Source organism: Pteropus alecto, unplaced genomic scaffold, assembly GCF_000325575.1.
Source record: "Pteropus alecto unplaced genomic scaffold, ASM32557v1 scaffold10, whole genome shotgun sequence".
Classification (NCBI taxonomy): domain Eukaryota; kingdom Metazoa; phylum Chordata; class Mammalia; order Chiroptera; family Pteropodidae; genus Pteropus; species Pteropus alecto.
The window spans coordinates 5,166,504-5,192,312 of record NW_006431210.1 but is presented as its reverse complement, the minus strand read 5'-3'; the positions used below and the strand labels follow the sequence as shown (position 1 = coordinate 5,192,312).

The 25,809-nt window shown below is 36.2% G+C and overlaps 1 long non-coding RNA gene across 3 annotated transcripts; it reads left to right on the top strand.

Moving 5' to 3' along the window:
• The first annotated feature begins 13,238 nt into the window (after window positions 1-13,238).
• On the top strand, window positions 13,239-23,074 carry LOC112470127. Of its 3 annotated transcripts, XR_003042844.1 has the most exons (4): window positions 13,239-13,736; window positions 18,401-18,553; window positions 19,434-19,478; window positions 20,512-23,074. It is a non-coding gene; the product is annotated as an uncharacterized LOC112470127 (long non-coding RNA). The 3 variants fall into 3 exon arrangements; XR_003042843.1 differs by lacking the exon at window positions 19,434-19,478 and having other exon boundaries at window positions 13,243-13,736; XR_003042842.1 differs by lacking the exons at window positions 18,401-18,553; window positions 19,434-19,478 and having other exon boundaries at window positions 13,247-13,736.
• Window positions 23,075-25,809: the final 2,735 nt, after the last annotated feature.

The following is a 25,809-nucleotide window of genomic DNA, read 5'->3' as shown; positions in this document are numbered from 1 at the left end:
TCAATTTCTGTAGCTATTTTCCCCCATGTTTTCTTTTAAGGAAACTAAGTGATAACCACTGAGTACTAATTAGATGCTAGATACTGTGAAACATACATTACTTCATATCGTTATTAAATAAGCTAAAATAAAGCTCACACTTCCATCTACAGGTATGGAGACTGAGGCAAAGAGAGTTTAAATAATTTGCCAGAGGTCGTAACAGCTAGTAAGTATGTTCCAATGGACCAAACTGCCACATCGTTGACAAGTTTTTTTTGTTTTGTTTTGTTTTGTTTTGTTTTTTTTAATTGGGAGATATATGTGTGTAGTGGGTAGAAACTTCATTTCACAAACTCAGGTGTGCAGGAAACCTAATTTCAGTTTTCCATACAGAATATTCACTATAAACTCTCCATCTGGCCAGTTGGTGAAAATTTTAGTTCAGTCATTTATGGATTTCTTTCTCATGCCCTTTCCTCAGAATGGTAGAAATTTATTTTGGTCACTTCCTCTCTCTTGTCCTTTTCTTGGAGCAATGTCTAAGCGCTGCTGGTCTTCTATAATAACATCAAAGCCCCAAGGGATGCATGCATCCTGGACCATCAGCTATCTTTGCAGGCACACATTGATATGTCCTCATCCCTTCCTGTCTTTAAGTGCTGTTCCAGGTGGGTCCTCTCTGAGTTGGCCCAATAACCAGACTCCAATTCAACCGCCAGGGTCCTTTGGGTCCAGCTCTCTCCCACTTAACTCTCCAGCCTCTCTTGAGATTTAGAATTGTTCTCCAAATCTGAGCCACACTATAAGTGGGAAACTTGGTTTGACCACCTGTGGCCCTCTATTTATCATTCTCATGCTTGTTTGGATGCAGGCACACTTCTGCTGCTCTTACGGGACAATGTGACACTGGGGCAGTGGAGCAATGTACCAGTGAGGCTGTTTAAATACTGTCCCCCTAAACATACCTCACAGTCATTTCTATTTGGACATCTTGCCATTCTCCTGGGGTTTACCTGAGAAAGGGAATGTAGGTTCCTCTGTACTGAAATCTCCAAACTTATCTAAGGTTCTTGTTATATCTTTGTACCCCAAACGAATCCCAGAAGAGAGGCAGGTCTGTTTGGGGTATGAAGTCATATAACACAAAGTAAACCTAGAGAAGTAGGAGTGGGGAAACAAGGTCCACAAATGCAATGAAGCTCAAGTAGGTGCCCATCTACTGTCACTTAAGCACCTACTTTAGGTCAGGCTCAGTGCCGTGAGCTTTTTAAAATCCATTTCTTGTTCTCTCCATGAATCTACCAGAGAGATTCTATTATCTTCATTTTGCAGATGAGGAAATTCGAAGCTATAAAATAAAATGATTTTTTCCAACTCACCCCCATAATATGTTCACAGCTAGGAAAGTTTAGAGGAGCAGATAGCTGTCACATACAGATTTTTCCAAAAGATAAAAATGACAGGGAAATTATCCTTTTACGTTAAGAATGTAGAATTCCAAAACTGGATGAGTACTGTAAAAGAAAAAAATTATCTGCTGACTTAACTTATGATAGTAGATGCAAACATTTTAAAGAAAATATTAAATAACTAAATCAAGTGGAGTATTAAAAATACATTATGATCATTTATAGCTTATTTAAGGCATCGAAAGAAAGTTTAACATCAGAAGATCTATGTTAATCACCTCCAGGGTTGGGGAGTAGGATGAGGAGAGGGAGGCGCCTAGGGTAGAGTATTTCAGGAGATGTTCCCTCTCAGGGCTGAGTGCCTCCTTACATTTTGTGCCCTAAGCACCTCACTTGCCTTGCCTTAGTCCTGGCTCTGATGAGCACATTAGGAATTGAAGAAAAACAATCACATGACTGTCTCATCTGCTATATAAACAACATCATACTTCAATATCTATTTACATGAAACTTTCAGAAAATGATGATCAAAGAAAGAAGTATCATTCATTTCTAAAAGCTAGCCACCTAAAACTTAAACATCAAACATAATTGAGAAACTTTAGAAGTATTTTCTTTCAGAATCCAGAAAAAGACACTTTTATCGTCATTACTATACAACATGATTGTGCAGACTCTGATTGAAGTACTAAATGTTACAAAAGTATAAGAAGGAAAAGACAAAAATATATTATTTGCATATGACTTCATCATCTACATAGGACACTACACAATCAAGAAATTATTATAATTAATAATAGAGCTAGCAAGGTTGCAGAAGACATAGAAAAAGTCAAAAACTAATAGTGTTTCTTTCATAGTAATCATCAATAAGAAATTATAAACAAAAGATAAGATCCTATTCTCAATACTAACAAAAGAGCTACAATATTTATGAACTAACTTAACAAAGATAACAAAAGAACCATGGGAAGAAATGTGTTAGGTCAATCGTAAAACATTAATGAAGAATTTGAATAAATGGAGAGCTACTCATTGTTTATATCTGCAATGACCTAACACTATAAAGACGTCAATTTTCCCACAATTGGTCTAGAAATTCAATAAAATTCCAGCAAGATTTTTTGAAGGAAATGATAAGCTTATTTTAAAATTCATATAGAAGAATTGCTCTAGCTAGTTTGATAAATATGTACGAAGGACAGGGGCACCAAGGCTTTTGCGATGGTATGGAGGGAAGAATTTTATAAATAAACACTGCTCCCTCTTTCACAAATCATAAAGGAAAAATTAGTCAACTAGAGTATGTCAGAATTAAAAGTTATGTTCAATGAGGGACGCAAGAAACAAAGCTGATGGACAGATGACATACTGGGAGATGATATTTGCAAAAAATGACAGTCAGTACCCAGAATATATCAAGGAAATTTTAATCAACAGAAGGAAGAAATGCTAATAGAGATGTGAGCAAAAGATTAGAATCAGCAATTGCCCAAAGGGTCAATAAAGATAGAATATTGGAAGAGAGCATTGCATTTGGAAGAAAAGCCAAGGATAGTAGAATCCAGAGGCATTAATTTAATTTATCTTGAGACTCTGACATGTGGTTGGTGTGTAGATGTTTTAATGATTAATGTTTGCAGCTGTTTCCTCATGGCATGTGCTACTGAGACAGGAAAGCAACTCCTACCACGACAGGAGGGTCTGATTTGAAATGCATTAAGACTGAACAGCACAGCATCCAGTGCTCCCTCCCACCACAAGGCGTCCATTTATATTTTACTTACATATGTGCCTTATATTTATTTAGTTTCCAGAGCTGTGTAAGAGCATGTTAATATTATCATGGACTAGTTTAAATAAAAATCTAGGAAAGATACACATACATTTAAAATAGTTTTATACTCTTTTTATTTTATCAAGTTTATTTATAGATTATAAGCCACCTGAAGATACACTATCACATAAATATGTACATATATAAACATATTACATATGATAAATTATTAAATTGTAATTATTATATTTAATAATATATTGTTATATATTTTAAAATATATAAACATATATTTTTTTCTTTTTTCCTTTAGCTTCCAATATAGCAATGAACTTGGAATTGGTGAATATATTGACTGATTTCTCTAGGGAAACACTAACCAAGTAGCACTAACCAACTCCTTTCAGGGTCTAAGTCTTCTATTTTTATTTATTAGGATTAAGTGCCTAATACTTTCTGCCCATCAAACTGTAGAATGTCTAGCATAAAGGGTGAAGCCATGCTCATAGTTCATATTTTATAAGTCTAAGCAAATTTATGTAATTAACAATGCGTGAGGGACATAATTAACATTCTTGGTCTAGTGTCGAGGCCTGACTCTTTGTCCAGGGAAGAAAGAAAGTATAAGTGGCAAGGTCTTTATGAAAATACTATGAAAAGTTAAAAACACTTAGAAGTAAAACCAAAAGGAGGGGAAAAGCAATATTTTGGTGGTTAGCATGGTTTAAAAAATGAACTTGCAATTCAGCAGTCACATGTGACTTGCTGAATACTGAACATATGGAGAACAGTATTAACATGTATTCCACTTTTCCATACATATTAACTGAATAACCTAACAAATGCAAAGTTACAACTAAATAGCTAAAGCCACACTAATGTGTGAAGCAAACAAACATCTCATTTTGTCATTGCAATGCAAAAGGGCCGGAAAACTCCAGGTGTGGCTTACTCCCTTCCACATGAAAGGAAATAAAAACTTGAAAAACAATCTTAAATAAGTAGACCATCTTTTCTCCTCACATGTAATTTATCAACTTCATTTTATTATATTTACAAATAGTTTCACTTTTCTTCAAAGACGAGATGCATTTAATGTCTGTTTGGGACATAAAGTAAGAAGCATATCCTAGCAATTCTATCCTTTTTGTTTTCCAAATAATTTTTTTCATATTTTTTTACTTTGTCAGAGAAGGAATGTTTTCAGATAAAATGGGTGTAAACCTGGATGGTATGGTTGAAATCATTTTAAGACTTCTATCTGAAAAACTACAGTGCTGATAAGCATTTGGAAAGCTTGGTACAATCCAAACCAAAACAGCCTGACCCAAACTCTCCACATATTCTTTCCACTACATGACATTTGTCACTTGTTAGCCACACATAATTTTAAACTAAGTCCCTTTATGGTCATTGAATTATCTAAGATAAGGTGATTGGCTTATTTGCTGTGTCTTTATAATGAATATTTTTGCCAAAATAATCATGAGGAATCCAATACTGGATAATAGTTCTATTTGTAGTACAGGATTTCCAAGTAATTTCCAAAAATAAGTTTCTTAGCAGATAATGCAGATATTTCTTCTAACTCTACTCCCTCATCTGTAAGTAAAAACATAATTTGACTGGAACTCTGAGTATCAGTGCTAGGAAATGAGGCTTTACTCATTGGGGAAAAGACTAGTAATCTAGATAATTGGACTTGAATTTTACTCTGGCTTAGCCCCTTATTAGCTGTATGAACTTGACCAACACACTTCACCTCTGTGAGCCTCAGTTTCCTTCTCTGTACAATGCTCACCTCACAGGGCATTTGTGAGTAGTGATTAAAATCACACTTGTGATTTAAACTAGCAATGTGTGAGCTGAATTCTGCCCATAGGTATGGTTTGCTTGGCTTATACAAAGATTTTCATTATTAAAATTTGTTGACAACATTTAAAAATTAGCAATTCAGATTTCTGACCTTTTGTTTTTAAATGTAAACACTGAAAAACTTACAACTGGCTGAAACTATTGGCATAAACACATTTCTACCACTGACTTTTGTCTTCACTCATCCTGCCCAGTAGATGTTTCCCCATTAGACCAAAAAAAAAAAAAAAAAGTTTAATTGATTACCCTGGTGATACTGTTGAATAGGATTTTCTCAAAGTGATCTTGATCACAAATCAAAATTCAGTGCACATTAAAGGGAACTAGTGAATGTTCAAAAAGAGGAGAGAAATAGACGTGTACCTAGGTGATAGAATGTTTATGTGAGGAATTGGACAGTTAAACACAGATATTGGTTTATTTCACAAAAAATGTAAATCCGCCATCACTACTTTTATAATTGCCATAGATTAATGTTTAAGACATGTGTGGTTTGGAGCCATCCACAGATAAAAATGAACCATTCATCAGAAAAAAGTAAGTCATTTACTTGAGAAGCAATGATAAAGAAATTGATCTGTAACTAGTAATTAATAATAAGCAATGAGGATTTATCCCTAATATAGTTAGGCACCAAATAGTGTTAAATAAAGCTCAGCTGACAAAAGCATATAGCATCCTGTTTCTTCTCAACCAGCTATCAAAGTGTGCTTCAGCTTTAGATGCTAAGCACAGTTTGTTTAATTCTCAGTTCAGATTCAAATGTATTTTTTCAATATCTCCTGTCACTCCAGAGATCTGTTTCTATTAAAAAATATATTAAAGTATAAAATTATACAGAAAATTGCACAAATAAGTATACAATTTATTGTATTTCTGCAAATTGAATACACCTTTGTCACTGACACCCAGATCAAAAACTGAGTTACTTGTACTCCAGAAGCACTGCCACCTCGGTGACCCCCTTAAGACATTACCCACCATTCTCTTCAAGGGTAACAACTATTATGACTTTAAATACTTCTGATTGCTTTTGCTTGATTTTGAACTTCATATACATGGAATCATAAAATGAGTGCTTTTTATGTTTCTCTCACATATCAATATATAAGATTCAACCATATTTTCAAGGGCAGTTTTAAGTCTTCTATTCACATTGCTAAATAGTATTTCATTGTGTAAAAATGCCATGATTTATTTATGCATCTTACTGTTAATGGACATTTAGGTAGTTTCCAGTATAGGGCTATTAAAAATAGAGTTTCTATAAATATTCTTGCACTTTGTTTTTTGGTGCATGCATGGATGCATATCTGTTGAGATCTCTGTATTCCTAAGATCTACTCTGCTTAGAGTTATGGAATCCAACCATACGGACTGTCCTCATCATCCTGTTTGAGGCAGAGGTTACCTTGGGCTTCAAGTGTTCTTGAGCTCTGCTCGTAATTATGCTCCTGCTCTTCAGACAATTATTGCTTCTAAAGCTTGTTAACAAGAATAATATCTGTCTTATGAACAATAATATACCATACTATGCACTGTTCAATTTAAGGCATGTTGGCTATCTGTTTCTTGTTGCTGTTGTAATAAATTGCCACAAACATAGTGGCTTAAAACTACATAAATGCATTATCTTACAGTTCTGGAGGTAAGAAGTTCAAAATAGGTCTCATGGGCCTAAAATCAAGATGTCAGCAGAAGCACATTCCTTCTGGAATCTCTCTGGATGAATCTGTTTCCTTGCCTTTTCCAGCTTGCAGAGGCATCCTGAATTCCTTGGCTTGTGGCCCCTTCATTCATCTTCAAAGCTCATCACTCCATCCTCTGCTTCTGTCATTACATCTCCTGTCTCTGATCCTCATGACTCCCTCTTATAGGGACCCTGTACTTCTGGCAGGTAAACATTAGGAGATTGGGGGTTATGTTCTAGGCTCGGCTGTGCCTACCACTTGAATAATACCAACTAGTGCTCATATGGTAAAGACAGGTACCAACAAGCACCTAATTACATCTGTAATAAATTCAGCATGTAGAATTCATTATCTACATAAGGATTACCTCGTAATGGACCTAATAGCCTTTATTTAGTTAGCTCTGAACAAATCCCCAGGGCTAAATGAGCCTGTGTCTTTTTGCTCCAACTCGTTTACTATATATAGTCATAATTCTTAGGAACATTGTTGTTTTAGGAAACTTGATTGCCCTAGGAGACCCAGGATAAGATAATCTTAATACATTTTCCCATTTGTGATATCTACTTCTTTTTTATTTTAAAGCATCTTTTGACTGACACAACAAAAAAGAAAAATATAATTAATTCCTTCCTAAATTCATCTCTGCTTCATTTCTACTGTGTAATAAAGCTCCAAAAGGTCTCTTACATCACTAATCTGATCCATTTATTAGCTGTATATCTGACTTCCAGGGAATTTAGTATCACAGATAAAGTGTCTAACAAATTAATTTTAAGTTATTGAAATATGGGCTGTGGACACAGTAACCTCTTGCTCATTTTTACTCCTTGGGACCTATATGTTGCCCCAGTAGAATACTTTTCTCTGAATTTGTGGAGACACATTTTTTTTTCCAGATCCTTACATAGAAAGCCAACTGCATGGATATTGTGCCAGGTTATGAATAATAACCTGATTTTGAGGATGGGATTTGAAATAAGCACTTGGGACATAAGAGAACAGCAAGAAATGGCATTTATTGGGAATGATGTGAGCCTTGTTTATGACAGGGACTGACATCCTGACCCATGACTTAGGTATGAAACAAGTTCAAGGAGGTCATAGCAATACCTTATTTGAGTTAAAGGGTTTTTTTTTAAACTAAAGAAGTCAGGGAAGCAATAAAATACCCCTTTAGCTTATCTACACAGACAAAAGTAAATAGAAGATTTCAAAAATTAATAAGAGAATTCAATTGCAAAATATGAAAATCGAACATAATATTTTTAAAAAACCTAACTCATTCATACAGAGAACAGATTGGTAGTTGTCACAGGCAAGGCATGGGGCGGGGGGTGGAATGCACAAAAGTAGTCAAAAGGTATAAACTTCTAGTTATAAAATAAATAAATCATGAGATGTAATGTACAGCATGGTGGTTTTAGTTAATAAAACTGCAGTATGTATTTGAAAGTTGTTAAGAGCGTACATCCTAAAAGTTCTCACTGCAAGAAAAAAGATTGTAACTATGTGCAGTGATGGATATTAACTAGACTTACTGTGGTGATCATTTCACAATATACACAAATATCAAATCATTATGTTGTACACCTGAAACTAATATAATGTTTTATGTCAATTTCTAGCTCAATTAAAAGCAAATAAACATAATTTTTATATTTATTTTCTAGCCTTTTGTATTCAGAACAATTATCCTCAAGTTTGATGTCCGGGCAGAACCATGATAAGAATGATACAGGGTGTTTGTTAAAAATTCAGATTCCTGGCTTGTGATACACCTATATATCTAGGGGTAGTTTCTGGGAATTTTAGGTTATTTTGATACAAATTGAAATATGAGGCTCGATGGTTTAGGGGAAGGTGTGTGGTTGTGAAGGGAAGACAATTGAGTTTGAATTTTTTATTAAATGATAATTTCCTCATTTGTAGCTTCAATTAAATATTTGTGAAACTCTTACAACAAAGACAGCTGTTAAATAATGGTATTCTTTATATTTCAGATAAAATCTTAATGACCACAATTTGTGTCAGCACTGAAGATTATTTTCTCAGTTTGAAATAATCTCACTAATTCTCTGTGAACATATCAAATCAATCTGCTTGTGTCTACTGAATGTGCACGCTGTAAAAGTTATAATTATAAAAAATGTAAGATAATCTTAAAAGCATTTTATCATAATTCATTATTGTTTATATAGTACTACCAATATCATTAATGATGAAATTAATAATGATATCTATTTGCTTATAGACTAATCATCTTCTAACTTTATCTTATTTAGTTCTTACAAACCCAAGAGGTAAATACTATCCACATCAACATTTTATGAAGAAATTAAATATAAATAATTATAACTAAATTTATAAATCTCATATAACTAATAATTCATGGAGCTGATATTTAAAATCCCAGTATGTTTGACTGTAGATTTCAGTCTTAACCAGTGTATTATACTGTTTCCAGACCCTGAAATGCAGACTTTCAGGATCTGCATGACACATATTAAGGCTCTACCCTTGGTGGGGGCAGACTTAGAAACAGCAGTTCTGGGGGTCAGGTAATGAGTACTCTAAGTAGCCCAAGGCCACGTGATTTGGAGCTGAGAACTACAAATTTGATAGTGATTAAGCCGGATCTGTAGCTATGATAATGTAGTATATCAAGTTGAAAGCTTGAGGTAAGGACAAAATAGGAACAAAAAATGAGATCAGAAGTCAGGAGGATAAAAATAAAAATTAGGGTGAGAATAAGATGTGAGGAATGGGTTGGAGCTCACACTCAGATCAAAAGCTGTGATCTGCGAAGATCTGTGGACTGGCGTGCAAAGAACAGCACTGGGCTAGACCATGTGGCCCAAATAATCGGTGAAAAATCTAGAGCTTCATTGTTATCCCAGAAGGAGGATGTTTCTGTTTGGGTGGTTACTGATTCTTGCTCTACTGGGCTGATGAAAGAAAATGAGTGGTCAGTTTTGAAAGCCCTGATTGTTATTTTTAGAGTCCAACTATCTTTTCTTTCATTTTAAATGTTCCTTCTTTTATAATGATCCATGGAGCATTGCTGGCCCGCAATTCGGAGGGCTGTCTCTATATAACTGAAATTAGAAACGAGCCACCTTGGAGCATTTTATTAAGTAAGGCAAAAAGCTAGAGTATCATTTTTCTGCATGGAAGTGATTGAGCTGTGCGGGAAAATAAAGCCCAGTTCAATAAGGCAGTGTTTGAAAAGTGAAGACAGCGAACTTGCCATTGTTTACATTACTAACAAATATGTGATTCAGTAGATTTTTCAGAGATGAAAACTAAAACAGCTTTGTGGGTTTTGTCCCCGCTACAAATGCACATTAAGCTGTTAGAAGTGATGGATAACTAGGACTGTTTAGGGCACAAGATCTGCTTCAAGGGGCTTGGTTAAAGGCACATCTTAGATCGCTGGTGAGTGTTAGGCTGATTTTAAATAAAAAGCATCACTGGAAATGAAGAGAGATGAAACAAAAATTTCCCAGGTTGTATAAATAGCACAAAACAAGTAAAAAGGACATAATATTGAAATAACGCATATTCACATGCAGAAAAATAGAGATTTATAGAGCTAATGCCCAAATTACTTGCCGCTTTTGTAGAAAGATTTAAGAATTAGTCTCTATCATCTTAAATCCACATACAGGCAGATAGAGAATCCTATAACAAAAAAAAACCCACCACCACCACCACCAGCACCACCACCACCACCAACAACAAACAAAAGCAGTGTTGAACCTGCAAAGGGGACTTCATCGACTCTGTTTTCTTGGCTTGGAAAACTCCCATTCACACTTCGCCCCAACTATTTTTTTTATCTAAATCTCACTCTGAATTTAGATGCCACTGACTCCAAGACTTCTGGACTCTAAGAATAGAGTTAGAGGTTCTTCCTTCACTTACAATCCTTATTATTATATATTGATATATTATCTATATACACATACACATATATAATATATATGCAATGTAAATATCAGTTTGGCTTATCTCCCACGTGGGGGCAGGTGACCTCAGGAGTTCTATCAACTAGTTTGGGGTCTGCCGTTCACTATTATACTGTTTATATTCAGTACAGAACCTAAAATATAAAAGCTCCTTCAGAAATGAAACCAGATTATTTCCCTCTTTTACTAACTGAAGAAAATGAGATAAGAAATCAGGTGTTTTATCGAAGACAGCAGGAAAGGCTGTTAGAACAAATACAGGAATATAAGAACCCATTTTTAGAAAAGAGTAAAAGAAAAACAATTAAGAAGAAAAGTTTTTGGTGCCATTAGCTTTTGTAAAATTCTTTTTCCCATTATATAAAACCAGTCAGCTTGTTCCATGACATCATTGTCCCCAACTGCCATCACTACACATCTTACCGTTTTAGGGAACAGTCTTGAGACAGGCTCTAGCCTTGCCGAGGCAGCCATTCTTCAGTGTGAAGAGACTGAGGGAGAAAACTTTCTACAGCTCCCTGGGCTTGCTGAAGTCAGAGAGACCGCTTCTGTGGGCACAGAGCATCCGCCTTGTCATCCAGCAATGCTGTTTATTTTTCTATCCTGGAGCTCTGGGGCTTAAAAATGTACCCGAGACTTCGGGCAGGTCAGTTTGAAAATGATATTTAAATATAATCACACTAACATCTAAAAATAACATTCATCTAAAATTAACATTGGAGTGAGTGAAAAGAAGTAGAAACATTGAGTATCAAGAGCAAATAATGGCTTGGGGACATCGAATTATAACACCAATATATGAGCCCAGGCTTTCCTGTTCAGCTGTGTGACTTGGTCTGGGAATTTATATTTACATTTACATTTGCATGGTTTTGAAACCCTTACAGCTTTCTTCTCTCTCAATTTTATAATTCACCTCCTATGGATTGGATTACTAGAAGACTTATTCTTGGAATTAGAAAAAAAGTAAATTCATGACTTCATGGTACTTTTTAAAATTCTCCATGAATTTTTTTTTACTCTCCTCTCATTAAGAATTAGGGTCCATGTTACTTCTCCTTAAATCTTCAGGCTGTGGGTGCCACAATCAATGGAGCAGGGATCTTTAACTTCAGTGATGCTGATGCTTGGGTCACAAATTCTTTGCTGTGAGGGGGGTGAGGGCTATTCTGTGAACTGAATATTTAGCAGCATCCCTGGTCTCAAGCCACTAGATGCCTGTATAACCCTGTCCCCAGTTGTGCAAACCAAAAGTGTATTCAGACGTTGCCAAACAATCTATGTGGGGCAAAATTGCCCCTGTTTGAATAGAGTATGGTGGAAATGAGGTCACAGGACTTCTGAAGCGAGGTCATAAAAGCTCAGGATGCTCCCGATTCTCTTGGGACATTCATTCTGGAAGAAACCAATTGCTATGAAAGTCCAACTACCCTGAAACTGCCATACTTGGAGAGGCGATATTCTGGGTGACAATCCCAGCTGAACTCAGATGACAGCCCTGGCTGAGTCTTACCTAAATCTTTGACCTGAAAAATCTGTGAGATAATAAAACTGTTGTTGTTTGACCCTGCTTAGGTTGGGGTGGTGCCTTAATACAGCATGGTCATCGAAATGGAATCACTGGAAAATGGGAAGAATGTAATCTACTTAAGAATCAGGTTTTACTTGAATTATATATAGCTTATCAAATGTGTAGCAGATACACAGGTGCCCACAAGCACGAATTCTCCACACTCAGTTATTTGGGTGTGTACTTGTGGTATGCTGAGAAAATAAGAACTGGCATCCTAAACTTGTTCTAATCCTTTTCTTTTTTTTTTCCCCCACAAGAGAAAATATTTTAAAGATGTAAGAGTTAAAGAAAACATCTGGTTTATGGGAAAATTATAAGAACGTGCGTTTCCCTCGCCTGCTTCCTATCCCCCCCAAGTGCCAAACAATCTATGTGGGGCAAAATTGCCCCTGTTTGAATAGAGTATGGTGGAAATGAGGTCACAGGACTTCTGAAGCGAGGTCATAAAAGCTCAGCATGCTCCCGGTTCTCTTGGGACATTCATTCTGGAAGAAACCAATTGCTATGAAAGTCCAACTACCCTGAAACTGCCATACTTGGAGAGGCGATATTCTGGGTGACAATCCCAGCTGAACTCAGATGACAGCCCTGGCTGAGTCTTACCTAAATCTTTGACCTGAAAAATCTGTGAGATAATAAAACTGTTGTTGTTTGACCCTGCTTAGGTTGGGGTGGTGCCTTAATACAGCATGGTCATCGAAATGGAATCACTGGACAATGGGAAGAATGTAATCTACTTAAGAATCAGGTTTTACTTGAATTATATATAGCTTATCAAATGCGTAGCAGATACACAGGTGCCCACAAGCACGAATTCTCCACACTCAGTTATTTGGGTGTGTACTTGTGGTATGCTGAGAAAATAAGAACTGGCATCCTAAACTTGTTCTAATCCTTTTCTTTTTTTTTTTCCCCCACAAGAGAAAATATTTTAAAGATGTAAGAGTTAAAGAAAACATCTGGTTTATGGGAAAATTATAAGAACATGCGTTTCCCTCGCCTGCTTCCTATCACTCCCACAGTGGAGCCTTAGCAGATTCTCAGCCTTAGCAACAAAATCAATAACAGGCTAACGTAATTACTCTGCAGAGAGGGCAGACTGTGTCAGCTATTACTTTATTAAGGGAGAAGAACACGTGTGAAAGGACAGCATCCTGCAAGGACGGAAGAATTGGGAGAATGCAGGAAAGAGGGCAAGGCAGATCATAAATATGCTGAATTGAAGGAATTAGGATCACACCCTGAAATGGCAGGAAAATGAATGTTTGCTTTTTCTGGTTTATTATTTGCTCAGTGATACTTTAGCATTTCAAAATGACAAACACCTTGGCTGTGGTTCTATCAGTCTCTTTGCTTTATTTAATTTTATAAAGAAGAATGCTCAGGTGTTAAAATATTTGTTCTCTTTTCACTCGCAATTTTCTTCATTTTCTTCACAAAATGGAATGACCCTCCAAGGTAAGATTTGAAGCACAGAAATTATTCAGTGTTCATCTGGCACTGGTTCTGTGATAAGTTCTAGGCGTATTTTCATTATTTTACAAAACACCCCTGGGAGGTGTTTTGAAACGAAATGATTTGTCCTCCTTTATCTTCCTCAAGAAGGTCACGATAAAATATTTAGAACTTTAAACCTTCCACACCAGCACTTTTCCTCTCAGTTTTCCACAATGGAAAGTAAAGAAGCATCTCGTGCTGGGAGCGGGTCAATTGCCTGTTTGGCCTCAGATCCATTTCCTGGCCTTCCTCGGCTTTACCCGGCACTGCAGGGGATGGTCCTGCCACACTGCAGTTCCCAGGCTCCTTTGCCACTTGCTTCCTGCTATATTGGGTCAACAGGAGGAACTGGAGAGATTGAAGGGCGGGAGAGGGAGAAGCAGCCAGGGAATCTTTCCGCTCTGTGCTTCAGTAGCATCTCCAGACAACTCCAACCGTGGATGGAGTTTCAGTCCAGCTCTGCTATAACTGCCTCCTCCTATTGTCCTTCCAGCTTAGGGCTCGTAGCGGCTAACATTCCCAATATTAAATTTCATCTAATGTTTTTCTCCCTGGACCCTGACTAATTCAGGGAGACTCTAGTTCCAAATGAAGCCCAGCTTGACATCTGGATATTATGTTACGTTTTGATAGAACTATAAAAAGCAGAAAAACTTTGGTATTATTTCTCTGGTGTTTGTTGACTGACTTCACAGTTTAGGTTAGAAAGCTTCTAGAGTAATATGTTATAAAATTCTAGGAAAAGCAAAACTAATTTATAGTGACAGTGGTTGTCTTGGCGGGGATGGGAGAGATTAATTGCAAAGGAGTGTGCAGGGAATTTTTCACATGATAGAAATATTCCAAAGCATTTTTGTGATGGTTACATAAATGTATATAAATTTGCCAAAAGTCATTGAACTGTATATATAAAATGGGGCATTTTATTGTATGCAAATTATACTAGGGCTAGTAGCAGCTAATATTTCCAAGATCATGTCTGCATCATTTATTTTATGGTGTTTCGCTAATGATGATTTTTTCCTTCCACATTTATGAATTTGAATACTACTGGGAGGAAGAACTATCTCTTCTCTCATGTTTATTTATTTATTCCATTGTTTATCTATATCATTATGGACTAGTGGATGTTTATTTATGGCTTAACATCCAATTTTGTTGCTAAAATTTTGTTGTTCATGTTTTTCCAGTTTTGGCCAAGAAGAGCTCCTTCAGGTGGGCTCTTGTATTCTTTTATCAAGACCACCTCCCCACTTCCACCCCCCAAACTTTTTGAGCATTTCACTTTCTGGCACCACGTGATGTTCCTGTCTCACTTTATGTTACGGTGTTCCATCCCTGGAATGAATCCCTTCTCCGAGAAGCTCTGGTTCCTTTTTTTTGCATACAGTGTTTAGAGACCAGTAACTGATGTAACGTAGTCTCATTATTATTAGGGTGTCATTGCTCTGACCCTCGAAACAGGTAGAGCTAGTTATTTTATGTATGTATACTAATCCATGCATGTACACATATCTATATTTTTGTATTTATATGGACAGACATTAAAAACCATGAGTTAATACTGCTATCTCTGATTCAAATCCAATAGCATGCATTGATTTTAGGCTTTCCTTTTTCCTTATTTGTATATTCTTTCTCTAACGCCAAGAAATCATAGCTCTCATTATCTACAATCTATTCACTTTTTTGTTCAAGTCTAATATAAACATAAACTAGTTTAAGAATTGCTAGACATTACCCCTGATGAAAATCAAAAACAAATCTCTTAGTAACTAGATTACAGTTTTTATGTAGTTATTTTTGTTTTTAGCCTTGCAGTATCCAGTTGAGGTACTGTTTTCCAAAGTGACTTTGGGTAGTTCTTGTCTTCCCTTTACACTTCAGTGTGGTTATGTTACTCATTTGTAATGCAGTTAGGTTCATTTCTAGTGTTTATATTCCATTTGGAGTCACCTCCATGTCCTGATTGCTTTAGTGGTTGCTTTAAATTACTCGTTTAATTTTGGAGTATGTGAAGGATACGTAAAATATTGCTGTGGTTCTAAAAGTCAGTTATATTAAAAGGAAGTGTTCCTTTTTCATCCCTGCTACCCTAACTCCTTATCTCCTATTCTCACCCCTTTCCCACAGACCCCTGTAGCCAACCAATCTCTTCAGTTTCTAATTCACCTTTCCTGACTTCCTTCTTCAGGAATGAAAGAAATAGAGAATCATCATTAGGCAAATAAGCAGACACTGGCATATTATCCAATATTCCTTTCTTCTGTTAAGTGAAGTATGCTATAGATAATTTTTGTGGGCTTTGTATTTTTTCCCTTACAAGTATGTCCTAGAAATCATTCCATATTAGTTCCAAGAGATCTTCCTTATCTTTGAATTTTTTTTTCAGCTTCATAGTACTCCATTACATTAGGCCTGAGAATTTCTTATTGACTTTCAGATGCTATAAAATTTACCTTGTTAGAACTGAATATTTATGTGTTCCTATAAATATTCTTAAGCTTTGTACTAGGGTACATTAAGTTACTTGCAAACAGTTTGATCTTTTAGAGTTTTCCTTTCAAATTTTGTTAGGCGAGATGACTGAGGCACTACCAGCGCAAGACATTGGGCACCTACCTACTGCCCTGGGAATTGTGGGGTTTTCTACTTTGGCAGATGGGAATTTCCAGACTTTTATGAGTGCTGGGGGCTATCACCTCTAATTTTTCTGTGGTTCTTTCCTGAGTTCCGGTCATATTTTCACATGCATGCACTGACGGGCTTTTGACCTTATATTCAAGCATGACCCTCTGCAGAAACCCCATGTTCTCTCTGTGTACATCCATTTTATCCCCAGTATGTTGTCTTGCAAATTCTGTCTGCCTTGGTTTTCCTAGGTTCCTAACACCATTTCCTCCACTCAGGGCGTCCACCAGCTTTTGCCTGGCTTCTCTCTCCTTTTGCCATAGCCTGGAAATTCTCTCATGGCAGTACGAGGAAGTGATTGTAGGGCTCAGCTCATTTGTTTTCCTTCACTCAGGAATCACTGTCCCTCTTTACGTGATGCCTCGTATCTTCAAAACTTTCATTTCATATATTTTGTCCATTTTATTAGTGTTTCAGGAATAAGGTAAGTCTGGTTCCTATTATTTCATCTGGGCTAAAAGTGGATGTCTCTGCTATTGTAAATGGACTTGTTTTATTTTTCAATTTCAGTTTCCAGGTGTTCATTGTAAATTTACCTTGTAGTTTGCAAAATTGCTAAACTCACTTATTAGTTGGATAGACTTTTTTTTTTTTTTTTAGTAGATTTTTTTAGGGCTTTTAATGCAGACCATTATGTTATCTTTGAATAAAGACAGTTTTGCTTCTTCCTTTTATTTATTTTTCTTGCCTTATCTACGATCTCTAGTACAATAATGAATAGAAATGGTGAGAGTGGATATCCTTGTCTTGTTGATCTTAAAGACAAAGCAGTCAGCATTTTACCTTCAAGTATGATGCTATCTGTAGTTTCCTTTCTTAGATTTTCTTTAGCAAGTTGACTTGTAATTGTAGTTTTCTGTGAGTTTTTACCACGAATGGGAGATTAATTTTATTAAATGCTTCTATTCATCTTTTAAGATAGACACATGTATTTTATTTCTTTTTCTGTTAATTTGGCGATTTATACTAATCTATACTTATAGTAGTTTTATTGAGGTATAATTCACATACCATAAAGTTTGTCATTTTGAAGACTACAATTCAGTGGCTTTTAATATATTCACTAGGTGGTGCAATCATCACCACAACCTAATTCCACAACATTTTCCATTACTTAATTTTTGAATGTTAATTCAAAATTGCATTTCTGAGAAAAATTCTTTTGGTCATGCTGTATTATTCTATTTATTAATTGACTCAACTTGTTAAAATATTCTTAAGAATATTTGAATTTATGTTCATGAGGGCTATCCGTAGCTTCCTTTTCTTTTACTATCTTTCCTGAATGTGGTATCTGAGTTATGCTGGCCTTGTAAAATGAGTTTGGAAGTGTTTTTCCGTCTATTTTCTGAAAGAGTTTGTGTAGAATTGGCATAATATTTTCTTTCCTTTAAAACTTTGATAGAATTCACTGGTGAACTAAGTCATCAGAGCCTGGAATTTCTTTGTAAGATCATTTTAATTATAAATTTAATTTCTTTAATAGATATCAGACTATTCAGATATTTTATTTCTTCTTGTATCAGTGGTAATTATTTGTATCTTTTAAAGAATTTGCATTTTTAAATTTAGGTTGTTGAACTTATTGGGATAAAATAATTCCAGATTGTGTTAGTTAACTAATACTGTGTTTTCTTTTTCTTTTTTAATTACCTTGAAACACAGTGGTTTTAAACACCAGTAATACATTACTTATACTCTAATGGTTTCTGTGGGCGAGGAATTCAGGAATGATTTGATTACATGGTTCTGGTTTAGGCTTTTTCATGAGGTTGTGATGACTGCTGGTGTTGCTGATGTGTAACTAGGGTTGGAGGGCCTGTTTCTAACATAGCTCATCCATTCATGTGACTAGCAAGTTGGTGCTGGCTTTTTGGTGGGAGGACTCAACTACTTTCTTGTTTTTTTGTTTTTTTTTTTTTTTTTTTTTACAGGAGTATTTGAGAGTTTCCCCAACATTGCAGTTGGCTTCTCTTAGAGAGAAAGTTTCAAGAGACTAAGGTGGAAGATTAAGGTGCCAATGCCTTTAGGATCCAGCTTTAGAGGTCAAACACTGTCACTTCCACAGTCTGCTATTTGTCACATAGGTAAAACATGATTTCATATGAAAAAGAATTCTATTGTCTTTTTTAAAAAGAGTATTAGACTTTACTCTCAGAGGCAGTTAAGTTACTTTAGAATCAGCTTGGTCCTTTCGAAGCTTGTTTTAAGATTTTTTAAAATTTTGCTGTGGTGAGTCTATAGCTGTGGCTATTTAAATTTAAATTAGTATTAAATACAATTAAAAATTAATTTCCTCAGTCACAACAGCCACATTTTGAGCACTCAAAGCCACATGTGGTTTGTGGCTACTGTAGGGCACAATACAAATGCAAAACATATTTGTAACTGCAGTAAGTTTTATTGGAAAGGGCAGGTCTAGAGTAGTGTTAATCTAGAACTAGTTTAGTCCTACTACTATATACTTCTTGGGTCTCTACTGGATGCCCTGGCATTCACTAAGGCCTCACTCTTCCCATTGACTCACCAGAACTCAAACTTCTAGCTCTTTGAGATCTCTGGGAATTGGTCAGTTTACAAATCTCCATTTTTTTTTTTTGCCCAGCCTCATGGATTTTCACCCTACACATCTGTGGCTTGGAATTCAGCAACAGACTCAAGACCCTAATATAAATCTCTGGAGCTATTTCTCTGCCTAGCCTCCTCCTTTCCAGAATTCTGCTCCACAAATTCCACCTGCTTCAGCCTTCCTGAACTCTGATCTCTGTTTCCTTAACTCAGTCTGAAGCTATGATATACTTGGGTTTCTCTCCTTATACTGTGGTCTGGAATGTACTTCTGGGCAGAAAGCTGTGGTGATTCTAGGGTTTCCTCCATTAGTTTTCTTATCTTGAAAATCATATTCTACTTTTTTCCTGTTGTCCAGTGTTTGAAAAATGTTTCATGTATTTTTTTCTACTTTTCTAGTTTTTATAGTGGGCAGACCAGTCCAGTCCCACTTACTCCATCATGGTGAGCAGCAAGAGTTTGTTCTCTTCATTTTGAAGATCATGATAAAAGTATATATAAGCATATAATTATATACATGAGTATATAATTATATATATTTACTCTACTTTTAGATTGTACCTGGTTTATTTCTCAACTCATTATTGTTACTATATAAAAATATGCAACATAAAAATAGATAGTTTTATGATAATTGTTTGGTTTTATTGGAGTAGAGGTGTTTTCATTTTGAGGACATTTTAAGTATGATAGTTTTTTGGTTTGTTTAAGTTTTTGAATTTGTAACATGTTAACCTGTGTCAAACCCAATAACTTTAAAAAGAAATTTAATAAAATCTTTCTCCCTTATCTGTTCTCCATTCAGGCAGTTACAATCCTCAAATAGGTAATCGCCATTACTTACATATCTCTCTAGAGGTACTTTATGTTTATTTAAGGCAATAAAAATATAAAGTCTTATTTTTCCTACTTCTTAAAAAAGAATATCTCTGAGATCTTTCTGTATTAAACAATAATATGGAAAGACAGGCAGAAAAAACATTTCTAGGAAAAATGCTTTATAGCAGTTTTTCTCCTAAGTTATTCAAGTCATTTGTAAAAAAAAATGGAATTTTAAAACTTGAATATTGTAATAAATTTAGAAAATAATTATGGCACCTTTAAACTCAAAAGACCATGGTATATTTGACAAAAAGACCATGGCTTCTCCATTTCTCACTTTTGGATCCTGATAAAAATGGTGGTGCTTCTTAATCATAAGAGCATTCAGTAACCAAATCAATAATAGAAGCAATTCATTTCTTAGTGTCTGTATACTCTGTCTTATTCCTTGTTCCAGACATTGTTTCAGGTAACAATGTCACACAATATTGGAGACTAAAAATAGGGCAAAAGAAGAGACAAAAAATAAAATTGGGATTAGGGTATAGGCAGGGTAAGATGAAAAATACATCCTTAAAAGTCATCTGCGTGGGTCACAAATCTGGCTTTGAATATTCTGAAAACCATATTTGAACATATTTTTTTATCTCCTTAGGATACAAACAGAAAAATTGCTCAAGAGAAGTACAGCTGATTTTGGAATAAGGTTCTGACAGGGATTTTTCCTCAGGATGCCTTATAAAGAAGACACTATGAAATCATAACTAACTTATTTGTCAACGGATATCACAGATCCACTCCTGTGACTTTGGTAGGCATGGCTTTTAATGCCCATCCTGTGTTTGATCATTAGCCGATTGAGGTTGACACTGTTTCGTCTTCTGCTGAGTGCTGACCAGGCAAATAGCCATCTAACAAAAACTGATCTGTGGACGATAACATTATGAAAAGACAGCACATATGTAAGATTAATGATCAGCCACTCAATGAGGGCAGGAGGTCTCTAAAAGGGAATATGAGAATACATGATGTTTGGAAACCACAAATTGGACCCTTTTGCATGTGGAAACATATATCAATCTGAACTGTTTACTGTGACATGGGAAGATACTTTTGAGAAGGGCAGTATGAGGTGATGACGAGACAGTAGTTAAAATAAAGATACACGCACAATACTTTCATTAATTCAGCCTAAGCACAGAGGCATAATTGACACATCAGAGTCAAGGGGCTCATCTCTTTGATTGACATAATCAGAAAACCAGAATATATTAAAATAATGAAAACTGGTCTTCCTTCATGTAGATATTGAGTTCAAAGGAGGAATTCTATATGATCAGTATTAGGGTGAAGCGGAACATTTCATTGAGAGTAGAATAGTGTCAACATAAGAACATTCAAACCTGTAGAGAACTTTTATAAGAGTATGAGCAAAACAGGATAATGCTGGGAAACAAGATCTCAAATGCTCTGGAGAATGACAAATTTGAAGTTTATTTTATTCCTTTGGAATTGAAAGTGGAATGTGAGGAAGATTATGTAACAAGCTGGTTAGCAAGATGATGTGCTCCCTTAAGTGTGGTTACATCTTCCACAGATCTGGAAAAGAGGATTACTTCTAGCATTTCACAGGTGAATTAACTGAGATGCACAAAAACAATCGACAGGGCTTGCTTAAATCTTTTCCTAGAAGAGTTATAGGTATGGGGCATGACTACCCACCATGACCTGCTCAGTTAGGAATTTATGTTCAGGTTACCCTGTGAGTTACTTGCAGCCACTGGACTTGTCAGTTTAATTACAGAAACTCCCTTCTTATCCATAATAGATAAACCAATGGTGGTATATTCATATGATGTCATACCATACAGTCACCCACTACAGTATGGACAGATCTCACAAGCACCATGTTGAGTGAAAGAAAGAAGCCAGACGTGAAAGAACACCAATTTTCAAATTCCATTTATATGAAGTCTCGAACTAAGTAAAGCTTAGCAAGCGTATTAGAAATTAGGATCGTGGTTAACTTTGGGGAGAAATGTGGGTGTTTTGACTGATAAAAGATAAAAGGAATATTTCTGGGGATATGGGTGCTATTTTCTCTTGAGATCTGGGTGGTGATAACATGGGTGTTTGCTTTGAGAAATTCATTGTGTGATTTACTGAACTGCATCATTATGATTTGTGTACTTTTCTGTATCTGTGTCATTAAAAAACTAACAAAAAAACTTTATGTTAGGTATTGGCCAAAAATATTTAAAACTCATTTTTTAAAAATCAGAACATTTTTTAAAAATTAGAAATAATTTATACAATTATCCTACAGACAATGGGAAGCAAATGTTAACTATTTAACCAGAACTGTTAACTAGAACTGTTTCTTAAAATAAATTATAAACAGAATGTCAACTACAGATAATTTCTGGCCATTAATTGAGTAATTTCAGATTAATTGTGTAATTTAATGTACTTTTAAGTGCTTTAATGGGAAACCAGATACATTTCTCATAGTAAAACAGTAAGAGATTTAAGACCCTTTATGAGAGAAAATGTTTTAGTTTTTATTTTCGTCTGTTCTCCAAGCTTAGAACAATGCCTAGCACATGACAGATGTTTTGTAAATATCTGTGGATGACTGGCTGAGAGAAAAAGTAAAAGTGTATTCAACTGAAGTAAATGCATATTTGAAGAGAAGATGATGATCTTAGTAGGGTGTGGCCAACACTTTAACTTACTGTCTATTAAATGGAGTACTGCAATTGTAAATAAGTCTTACTGGATATTTGTCACTCTAGATGCCTTGAAAACTGAGATGAGGCAGAAAAAACAACACAAGCAAAGGCAAGGCTATAGGACAGCTAGATGTATGTGGGGAAGAGTGGACAAGGAGTTCCTTTTTGGCTAAAGGATGGAGGCAGCAGGGAGATTATAATGGATGATGGTGGAAATCATGGAATTTGGAGAAGACAAATAGGTGATATTGAACATCAAAATATGACTTTATGGTTTTGTTTGAACTCACCCATCCTTGCCTTCAAAGTTCCACTTCCCAATACCACGGTGAAGGCCAGTAGAGGCCAATGAAATGACCTGGCTCAACGAAAGTGTCTGCACAATTTTTCTCAAACTGGAAAGGTTTTCTCTGAAATGTATTTCAGTATCTAGAGAACATCAAAATAGCTGAAAAATAAAAAGTATCTGATTGCTGTTATATGCTACCCAATGCTTGAAAGTATGATTCAGTCTTTCATGCAGTCGAAATGGATTTACTTTTTATTGGTTGAATGTCTGAAGATTGTGGGCACCTTGGAGACTCAGCCTGGTCACCACTCTAAATTTCAAAGCTTTTGAGTCAGCCTGGCCATAGTCTTGTGGGTTTGGCACAGTCTTCTCCATGAGTCTAAGCAACTAAAACAACATACAACCATAGAGTCCTCCTGGAATGCCTTGATTTTATGCATTGTGATGAAATAAATCATATACACTTAAGCAAAAAATTTAAAAATATAAAGCAAGCAGTATAAACCCAAATGGTCCCACTTCCATTGAGCAGTGCTGAGTATGCAATTATATTTTGAACAATAGATATTCATAAGTCAAGCAAAATGCTCATGAGAAAACAGCTCTCTAATTAAATAAAAGGAAAATCAGTGTTTCTTGTTGCAGGGATTGTTGGTGGGATTAAAGGATTGTTCTTGAGCCCAGCACACATAATGAGACCTGGCTGCCTGCCTTAGAGTTCTGCAGCCCCCCACTGCGGAGACAACCCTAACTCTGAGAACAGCTCAGCTTCACAAAGTGGGAGGATTAACACAGACCTTGACCATCACTCCCGGGTCTGTGCAGATCTCATCATCAGGGCCACTGTGTAGCTTTGCATAGTTTGAACACTATGCAGAGGTGCTGGGCTGAGAGAGCAAGTGGGGCAGGAATCCAGTCTACAGGCTGGTGCCAAGCCATGCCCCTTGGTGCAGGGCTTTCTGCCAAAGGAGCGCTTTGTTCTAATTCATTTAAAGATCCTCTATGGACCCATAGGGGCTTGCCCATCTCTCATACCAGCAGGAGAGACTCTAACCCCAGAGGACTGTGTCACAGTGTCAGTGTCACAGCTTCTAGTACCCAGTGCCAGGATTCTCTGTGGTAGTAATTTGTACTCTCTTGAGGTATGAGCCCAGCACCCATCCCTGATTATCTCCTGCCTGAAGACTCCTCTTTTCCCTTTTGGAACCAATCGCACTGTGAGGTCTCTGCTCACTCTCAGGCTCCTCCTGGATGTATTTCCTTCCAGTTGATGCTGTGTACTGATCGTGGTTAAGCTGGCATCTGGGTTTCCTGTACAGAGGAGTGCCACAATGTGAATATTTAACACAAAGTCCAACTATTGGAGGTCAGCAAAGAAAAAAAAAAAAGAAAATGAGGAGAATAGCTTATTTTTCATTTGCTATTTCACGGACTAAGTGTAAGACCTAGGATGAACATGCTTCCTAGAGTGTGAATATCTTATTGTGCCAATTATGATTCTCGTTTCAAAAATAATATACATATTTATATCTAACATGACCCTTACGTGCAAGCTGATTATATCCTCTGGCACTCAACTAAAGAAGGCATGATTTCTTCCAGTGCTGGGAAAGAAAGAGTTGGGTTTCTCTAGGACTTACACCATACCAGAGCTATGAGAAGTTTGGGGTATTTTCTAATGTTATTTTGACTCCACGTGATTTTTTGTCTTATGGTTTAGAGGCTATTACCACTTAGCATAAAATATAAATCTATGTTTAAATGTTTTTAGGTTTTTACTTACCCATTCTTCCTAAAGTTTCCTTTAAAGAAAATGGCATATGCCCCTCATTCATCTCTCAGGATCCTCTTTGTTGCTAGTAGTTTGTGTGATAGTAGCTCCACTCGGCAGCATGTGGCATATGTCTGGATTCCCTGTAAAACGTAAGGAGATGTTTTCTTCAAGGTACTTTCTTTGGGCTTAAGACTATGGCCTCATCTGAAATTCCATGCCTGGAATGGGTCAGAGGCCTGTTGAGCTGAGACTATAGTAAATCACAGAAAGGCAGGTCGGAGAAGCAGACGAGAATAAAGTACTATAGGCCATGCACAGTAGTCAACTAAAACATCAAGCTAGCTTTACCTAAATTGTTCTGGACATAAATAAATGACCAATCAGAAAATTAGAGCTGGATTAAGTTCAGATTAAAACAATAATTTAAATTTAATAACGAGTGCCAGTTGTATATTAGGCACTCTTCTAGCTTTCAGAAATTCATAGACAAATAGCCTTGTCCAATCTTGTCATTTTAGAAATATAGACACCAATAGGAGACCCCCACACAAAAAGGGACACCCTCAAATAAGAAATAAGCAAAAAGGGAAAACAAGGAAACGTGTGTGTTGTATTTTGATGCTAGGTGAAGGGATGAAAAATCCTCCCCTGAGAATAGGAGCCCCAGGTAGTTGGTCCTCATGCAGGTTTGCTTTCTCAATTTGCACAATCAGCGTGACCCAAAAGAACCTCAAGAAGAGAATCTAATGTCAAATGGTCTGAGGCTGGGTGGTCCCTGATGGCTGGCATAAGCAGTGTGGTCATCTCCTGACTGACAATAATGGTATAATGCCATTGATTGGGAGGTAAGTCCTGATTTATGTGCATCTTGGAATCAATGGAAGATGGCAAAACTCTGCTATGTTCTGTCTGGGTGAATTGGTGCAAAAAAAATTATATATATATATCACCAAAGCCCAAGGTGGCTGTATGTCTTTTTTGTTAAGATATAATGCTTTCAGTGTTTTGAAGCATATTCAAGTGACAGAATTCTTACTCCAGTTCATCCAGAAATACAGTGTTCCTGCACCTTTAGAGCAGAAGCACATAAATAAGGATTCATGTTTAATAGTCAAAAATGGTGGGAGCATTTATGTGTGTTCTACTACACCATACTGA